This window comes from Lissotriton vulgaris, chromosome 6 (assembly GCF_964263255.1).
Source record: "Lissotriton vulgaris chromosome 6, aLisVul1.2, whole genome shotgun sequence".
NCBI classification, from domain to species: domain Eukaryota; kingdom Metazoa; phylum Chordata; class Amphibia; order Caudata; family Salamandridae; genus Lissotriton; species Lissotriton vulgaris.
Genome location: NC_141694.1, coordinates 1,330,019,482 through 1,330,028,038, shown reverse-complemented (window position 1 = coordinate 1,330,028,038; position 8,557 = coordinate 1,330,019,482).

Genomic DNA, 8,557 nt, shown 5'->3' with positions numbered 1-8,557 from the left:
GAATTTGCAAATTTTTGACAATTTCGCGGTCCGCGAATCGCGCGAAATTGTCAAAGAATTCGCGAGTTGGTTGATTTTTTTTGCTTGGTCGCGCTTCAAAAATACAATCTTGGGCGCGCTGCATTGACTTACCGTGATTCTGAGTTCGCCAAGTTGTTTTCCTCCCGGTTTGCGCCCCCTGCGCAATTTTCGATCTTGCTGCGTGATCGCTCGAGACTTTTCGACCGCGACTACGTCATAGCGTACCGCCATCTTGCACTGCGAGACTTGTTGAACGCGAATACGTCATAAGGGCCCGCGATCACGCACTGCGGGAGAAAACAATTGCGAAGACGTAGATGCGACGTGCAGCTGACATCCCACGGGAGATTTGAACAGCTCGCTTTCCCGAAATTGCACAAATTGCAATTCTGCACAAGAAATCTATCGCTGGTAGCATAAACCTCCTAAAAATGATGATTTGGATCAGAATAACTCATTGACATTTGGCTGCATTTTTGTGTGCAAGGAGTCAGTGCTTTGTCCATGTCCTGGTCACTTTTCATTTGGATCTGGAGCCGGAAAGATTACTCTTTGTGGCTGCTGATGGATATTTGTATTTGAGGACTTTTTTGGGGGATCACTTTAGGATTTGAGATTTTACAAGTAAGTTGGTGTTGTTCGTTTGGGGCATTGCAGTTGCTGCAACTACAATTTATAAACTTTTTCATAACTTTAAAAATATATATATTGTGGGTACCCACAGTATCCAGTAGGCCCAGGGTTAGTCATGGGTGCATGATAAACTGTTTATGTGAGTTTTGTTGAACTTAAATATCATTTATGGCATGCTGTTGAGTAGCTAACTGTTATATGTGGAAGTGTTTTTTAATTTTGGGGTGCGTGTTAAAGCCACACTAGCCAGTAGGCCCAGGGGTAGTTAGTGGTGCATGGGCCAAGTCTTTCTGTGGGGTCTCTTGAACATCATTTAGGGCATGGATGGCATTGGATTGGGGTGATTTTTATGTGCATTTTGATTTTTTGGGTGTTGTTGGGCCTGGTCCAGGGACTGGCAATGTGGGTGGGGGCCATTTTGAGGCCTGGTCCAGGGCCTGGCCATGTGGGTGGGGGTCTAGGGGCCATTTTGAAGCCAGGCAGTGTGCTTTGTGCCATAGGCCTGCACCCAGTCTGCCTTGCTTTCATCCATTATGCCCAGGGGTACTCAGTGGTGCATGGGCCATGTCTTTCTGTGGGATCTCTCTTCTATTAATTTAAACATCCATTTTGGATTAGAAAGAATTGTAATTTTTATTTTGGGTCTTTCCGTTTTTAGGTGTTGTGTTAATAATAATAAATGCCTAGTTGCAAATATTAATTGAAGCGGGACATATGCAACATTTATTTAACTGATGTTCCTCTTGCTTCTTTTGCTTTTAGGTGCACAAAGACTGAGAAGAACCAGGAATCATCCTCATCATCATCACTTGTTGTAGCCCCGGAAGAATTCCTGCTGCGGTGTGTGCACAATGTCACGTGTGGCCACAGACAACTCTGCAACTCGTGCAACTGCGTCCTGCTGTTCTGACATCTGAAGAAGATGGGCCCAAAGAAAGATGGCTGTAGGTCCTCTACCAAAAAGGTTGCCAGTGCCACTGCCAGTAAGAAGGAGCAGAAGAAGCAAGTGGTGCCACTTACCAAGGAGACTGGTGTGCCAACAGACACTTTTTTTTGGGGGGGAAACTACGCCTGCTGCAGCGGTGTCCGCCGGAGACCAAGCTGGGAGCAGCACCTCCGCTTCATTGGTCTCAGTGCCACCATGCCAAGTTAAGCCCAAGCCCATGAGTGCCGCAGAGGCAGCCACTTTAATTGCTCTTTCACCATCGACCAGTGATGTTGGCGTTGACTCATCGCAAAGTAGCATCCAATCAACACAGGGTGTAACTCATCTGACGAGTGTTTAACAACAGCCGCAATGACAACCACAGGTGCAACAAGGAGAGGCGCAAGGAGAGGCGCAAGGAGAGGCGCATGGAGCAGCGCATGGAGAGGAGCATAGAGTGGCGCATGGAGAGGCACAACTGCCCACAATGCTTGTTCCTCCAGAAGTAGCGGCACATGAGGAAATCGAGATTCATGTGGAGGTATCAGTTGAGCAAGCCACTCTGAGTCCTGATGATCCATTCTCTTCCAGATCCCCAGCAAGGAAAAGGAGGGCTAGTACAAGTTCTTCTTCAAGCCCCCTTCCTTCTGATGATCTAGATCTTGATTGGCAGCCACCAATTCAGTCTGAGAGGGAGGCACGCCATGAGCTAGGTAAAAGGAAGGTTCCAGCAAGGCTTCCACTTATGGTGATGACGAAGAAGCAATAGAAGTGGTGTATTCGGCTGCTGAGGAAGAGTCTGATGATGACGACCCAGTCATCACAGTCGTCACTCCAGCCCCAGCGGGCATGCAGCAGACAGACATTTTTACCCTATCCCGAAAAGCTGCTGTGTGGGATGAGGGCGGCATGGCACTGGTACCACCACCACCAACACAGGTAACTACTACACCAACATGACCTACAGCTGCCATATTTTCTCTTCAGAAGGGCCGGCAGGGACCTCCATCCAGCTCGACCTCCATTACCTCAAGTAGTGGTGCTGTAACTGTAAGTGCACAACAGACTCAAATTCGGCCACGCCCATCCTCCACTTCATCTGGCATTGAAAGTAGCACCTCCACCACCACCACCACCAGAAATCTCAACTCCCCAGTTTAGGACTTCTTTAGTATTAGCAAAAATGCTCAAAACCTAGTTATTTGTTCGATTTGTAAACAAGTAGTTAGTCGGGGTAAGCTTGGTACCAACTATGGTACCGGAGGCCAGAGAGGTCATCTAAAAAAGCACCACATTATCCAGTGGAAGGCGCACCTAAGTAAGATCCGGGAAGTCAAAAGTACAACAAATCCAAATGTATCCATTGATATTGCATCTGATGATGAGGGGCTGATGGTGCAGGGGGGAGGTGAAGAAGCGACAGACATTTTTTCTGGTACACACAGTACCCCTGGCAGCAGCACTGCAGTGGTAGAGCCCACACCCTCTACCCCAGCAAGATCTATGGGGCATAATAAGAGTCTGGCAGAGACACCAATGCAAAAAAGTACATCAATAAGCCTAACTGGGTTGAAGAAGTCTGGATCCTCATCATCACATATGAAAATGGTCCAGACCACCATTAAAAGCATGTTCTGGTCGGAGGCGCCATTTGAACGCAACCACCCAACGGCACGTCTGTATAATGCAATGCTGGCTAAAATATTAGCGCTGGACCTTCTCCCTTTTTCTTTAGTGGAAGGGGTGGGTTTTCTAGAATGTGTGGCAACAGTCTGCCCTAAATGGAAGGTTCCTAGCCGGTCCTATTTTGCCAGAGTTGCAGTTCCAACACTACATTAAGATGTGCTGGAGGTGATTGGGGCAACTTTGCAGAAGAGTGCTGTTCACACTATCCACCTGACAACAGACATGTGGACCAGTTGCCAAGCCGTTGATTACATGTGCATCACTGCACACTGGGTCTCTTTTGCGCGGGTTAGAGACAAGATAGCTGCAGGTGTTGACAGTGCCACAATTTTTCAAGCTAGTCGGAAACATGCAACAGTAGCCATGTTTGCCATGGAGAAAACTCATACTGCAGTAAACATTTTGGAGGAGTTAAACAGTAAGGTCTTTGAATAGCTGCTGTCAAGAAGGCGCATGATTGGTTATGTTTCCACGGATAATGGCAGTAATATAGTTAAGGCCATCATGATGGTGGCTATTTCAGAGTGCCATGTTTGCCGCACAGCATTAACATTGTTGTTCAAGATTTCTTGAAAAACGAAAACACAGTCAGCAAGTTAATGACCACCTGCCGAAGAATCTGCACACATTTCAGCCATTCTTTTAAGGCCCGGAAGCAGCTGAGGATCATTCAACGTAACCGTAGAGTGCCAGTCAGAGGACTCATCCAGGAGGTGGTAACACGTTGGAACTCAACCTTCTACATGCTTGAGCGTCTGAGCAGTACTTGGTAACCAATGAGTATGTCTTTAACGCACGGGCTGCTGCTATGAAAGACATGAGGCTAGAGGTGGAGGAATGGGAGCTAGTTAAAAGCCTGACAGACATGCTTCGTCCATTTGAGGTCTTCACCCGTGAAGTCAGCAGGGAGGACTGTTGTTTAGGCAAAGCTATCTCATTGTTGCGCTAGCTAGAGCACCAACTGAAGGCGGTGTCTTCAACGTTCCGAGTTGATGCTGAAAAACAAGGCGCATATCTGTTGGCGAGAGCTTAATAAGCCGCCTAGTTGACAATGAAAGGCTCAAAGGCATACTTTCAGAACAACCTTCCATTTGTGCCACTATTATGGATCTACGGTACAAAAGGGCACTGGCCAGCAATGCATTTATTCCATTTTCTGAAGAAGATGTTTCAAAGTACAAACATTGGCTTGCTCTGTCAGCCACTCAGTTCGAAAAAGAGCGGCAGGAAATTGAAGGAACCACCACAAGTACTACTGAAGCAGCAGGCCATCCGGCGTCACGGTCCACTTCTGTGGCTGAGGCAGTCACTTTCCCTCAGAGCCGTTAAAGACACCAGCAACCGGATCATCACCTGCACCAGGCCCAGCCATAATATTGTCAGAAGCGGATTGGATAACTCATCAAGGGTTTGCTCGTTCCAGTGTTGATGCAAAGTGGAGCACCCCTGGATGACCTTGAGCAGATGGTGCAGGCCTATCTGGATGACATAACAGAGGTCTTCATTGACCATAACTCATTGGTGTGTTGGTATGGGCAAACGCCTCAATGGCCACTGATCACCAGGCTGGCTATAAATTATTTGGCTTGCCCACTCGCAAGCGTGTCTTCTGAACATGTTTTCAGTACTGCTGGTGCCATTGTCACTTCAAAAAGGACCCGCCTCTCGCCCAAAAATGTGGAGAGGTTAACAATGATCAAGATGAATCAGCACTTCATACCACCAGATTCCAAAATACGTGAATCCACGCAGGAAGAAGAGGACACCTACTTAGTTCTGTTAGCTGACCTGCTCCCGTTTCAATTCACAGAGTTTGAGGACAAGCTCTACTTCCCTGACACCTAGTTCTGAAATACTGACTTTTTTTTTCGTCCTTATTCACTTTTATTCCTGTGTCTTTCTTTCTTTTGCAACTTTTAGCACAACAAAACTCTAATCACAACAAATCCATCAGCATTACTGTCTTTGTCTTATTTCCTTATTGAAGGTGCCGCTGTCTGCATTCCTGAAGTTCACAAGTTCACAACTCAGTCATGTTCCTCTATCCTCCTCCTCCAGACGCCCCCCTATCCATTTCCCTCAAGACAGATGGCTGGATTACGCAGAATCAAGAAAATTACGCTTCGTAGACGAGTCCTCTCAAAAGAAGTGGAACTGGAATTACTGACTATATGCTGACTGTTACTTGTAAAATTGCCACGGGAGGCTGCCCTGTGGGCCTTCACTTGAAGAATAAGATGCGGACAAATAGTGGAACATGTAATGAATAATGAGATGGCATGCAGTGGACAACACTGGCTGTCTGGCTCTGATGAAAGCAATTGCTGTTTCTTTGTTGTGCATGAAATGAATCATATGTGTTCTGTTATTATTTAATCTTTTACACACTAAATGTAACTCAAGTCTACCCTGTTTTTACCTTGTTTAATTCAAATTGTACTTCTACTGCAGGGGCCACTATGTTGCATTTTTTAATATGGAAAATGTCCTTGGACTCACTGTGTGTAGACTGTGACTGCATGAAGAACATTTAGTTTGCCAATACCATGATGATGATGAGTCTTGATGATCAAAGTTAATATCTTTACAGTCACTCACTGGGATGGATGGATCATCATCGTCGGTTTACGGAAGAACTATAGCCATTTCGTGAGTGGCAAACAGGTAAACAAGTCAACCACCGCAGAACTACATGTCTGTCTAGTCGTTGTATGGAATGGTCGAGCTAGTGTAGTGTTGTTATGCCAGAGTCCAGACAGCAGTTCATGTAAAATTGTGGCTATGTGGCTTGCTGCATAAAATTAGATCTGCTTTGTCTGTCTGTGTCAAAGAGGTATGCTACATGGAGGTTGGTTCACTCAGTGGTGCCTGCCTTGACCGTCTGCATGGCCCTGGCCTGCTCTGTGCTAATTACTGTCCTTGAAAAGGAGACTCAGAGTACGCACTTTAGAAATGATGCTTGTATGTAATACTCTTGCCTCTGAAAGTGTTATTTTTGCACTTCACACCGTACCTTATATTTTTTCTCCGTGGTGTTTTAATATCTCTTCCTGTTTTTCCATCAACAATTATAGGCTGGCTTTTCTTTTACCCTGTGCGTTGGGAAAAACATTAACTCAGGCATACCATAGAAATCTGCAATTCCGCATCCGCCAGGCAGGCAGTGGACAGTGTGTCTGGTCAACAAGATTGATCGACAGAGCGTCAGATGGAATAGAGGAGTACCGCAAACAAGAGAATGGCTGGATGCATGCAACTTCCCAAATTGAACAGGACAACTACAGCATACAGTTACAGTATCCTCTTCACTGCTCCTTATCTTTTAAATAATGTTATTGTTGTGAACTTCTATGAGTGCGACTCTGTGCGTTTGCTCTCTGCTTCAAATTCATCCATACAGCTATTTGATAAGTTTCTTTGCTATTTTTAAAACAAATTTTTTAATGTACTAATACGTGTTTATTCTCTCTGAGGGCAGATAGGCAAGTGAAATTGCGTAATTACTGTAGCCCTGTACTGTGAAATTGTTTATTCATCGTTAGTAAGTTGTAGTAACTACTACTTTTCAGAAACCTAACCATCCATTTAGCAAACAACTTCATGCATGCAGTGCACTTCCTTTATGCCCCTTAAAAGATTTAGAGATATTTTTGTTTCCAAAGATTTGTTTTTCTTCATTTGTTGTTTGTCCATGCTGTGTTTTTTTTCCCTCTCTCCACAAAACTTTCCCAAAAAAAACATTCCCATCCAATTTTCTAACCCTAACCCTCTTCCACCGGGCTGTGTGGTTTTCATTGAGGGTTGACAGACTAAATGACAACAATAATTCCACACACTTGCTGGGGAGGATAAGGTCAAAGCAACAGAAAATCTATTTCAAGGCTGGTGAAGGAATCCGAGGATATATTCTTATTCTGCTTGGCACACACCCATGAGTATTTGCAAATCAAATCAGAATTTCATGTGCGCCATTGAGTGGATTCATCATCAACAACATCCTCCTCCTACACGTGACGGCTGCTGTGTCCTTCACCTTCAGTACTATTTCTTGTAGTAGCCATACTCCACGCAACTAGTAGTTCTATTTTGAATACTTTAGCATTGCTTAGGCTATAGTTTATGACACTGTTCTTGCATACTGTACTATCTATTGTACTGTTTTAATGCTCCGCTCAGGCCACTCAATGTTTCATTTCCTTTTTTTTCATATGCTGCTACTGCCAATCTGTACCACTACTACTACTACCACAACAATGACATTTCATCCGTCCAGGATTCCATAGCCAACCTTAATCGCCATTTGCCATGCAGCCAGCCCTGTGCCTAGCCCTATTCTCAAACACCAATCACAGGTAAGATAAGCATTTTGGGGGAGGAAGAATAAAGGAGAGACTGACGGTAGTACTAGTAAAGTAGTAGGACAATTGAATTTACTAACTCTGCCAGTGGCACTTTTGTACAAATTTGGGCGATTAGACAATTTGAATCAACCAGCCAGTTAAGTTTCAGGAAAACAAACGTACAGTTAACCCCCTCCTGCCTCCCTCACAAAACAGTAAAAAAACGCGTATGCTATGTTTAAGTTGAAATAAATAATTATTTGAGCCCTAACAAAAATAAACTATCCCACAAGAAGACCCAAACCACCCGCTCCCTAACCCCAACCAATGTCCATGAAATCAGTCCCCAAAAGTCCAAAAACCCCAACGCCCAATTCCCACCCCCAAAAGTCTTTAAAAAAGGGGCAAGGGACAGTCTTTACTTCCGCCGGCGGTGTCCTTTAGCCAGGTGGTCACGCTGCTCTCTCCGGAGGTCCTTGAGCAGGGCTTTCAGTCTCGCCACCTCCTGCTCAAGGTTGGACACTTGCAGGGTCAATCGGTGCACACGAGCCTTTCACTTGCAGGTACTGTGGGGAACAGCTGTTGTTTTTGCTGCTAGGCGGCGGCGGGTGGCTGCCGGACCACGGCTCTGTACCGCTGGAGGATTGCACTGACTTGATGACCCAGGGGCAGCGGAGGAGGATGCAGCTGTCGTGGATATTGTTGATTGCGACTGCGAGTCATCCTCCTCCTCCTGGGCCACCAGCTGCCGATATTCGACATTGCCTCCAGCTTCAGTTGCCGGGCCCGTATAGCCAACTCCTTCCTTGTTAGTTTAGGAGTATCTATATGAAGAAAGAAAAACATACTGTAACCAATGCTCTTTAAGGTTAATACAAAATAATTCAGCAGAAAGTTGTGTCCCAGTAGCACTAGCAGCTTGCAAGCACAGTACATAACATTTATGGCATGT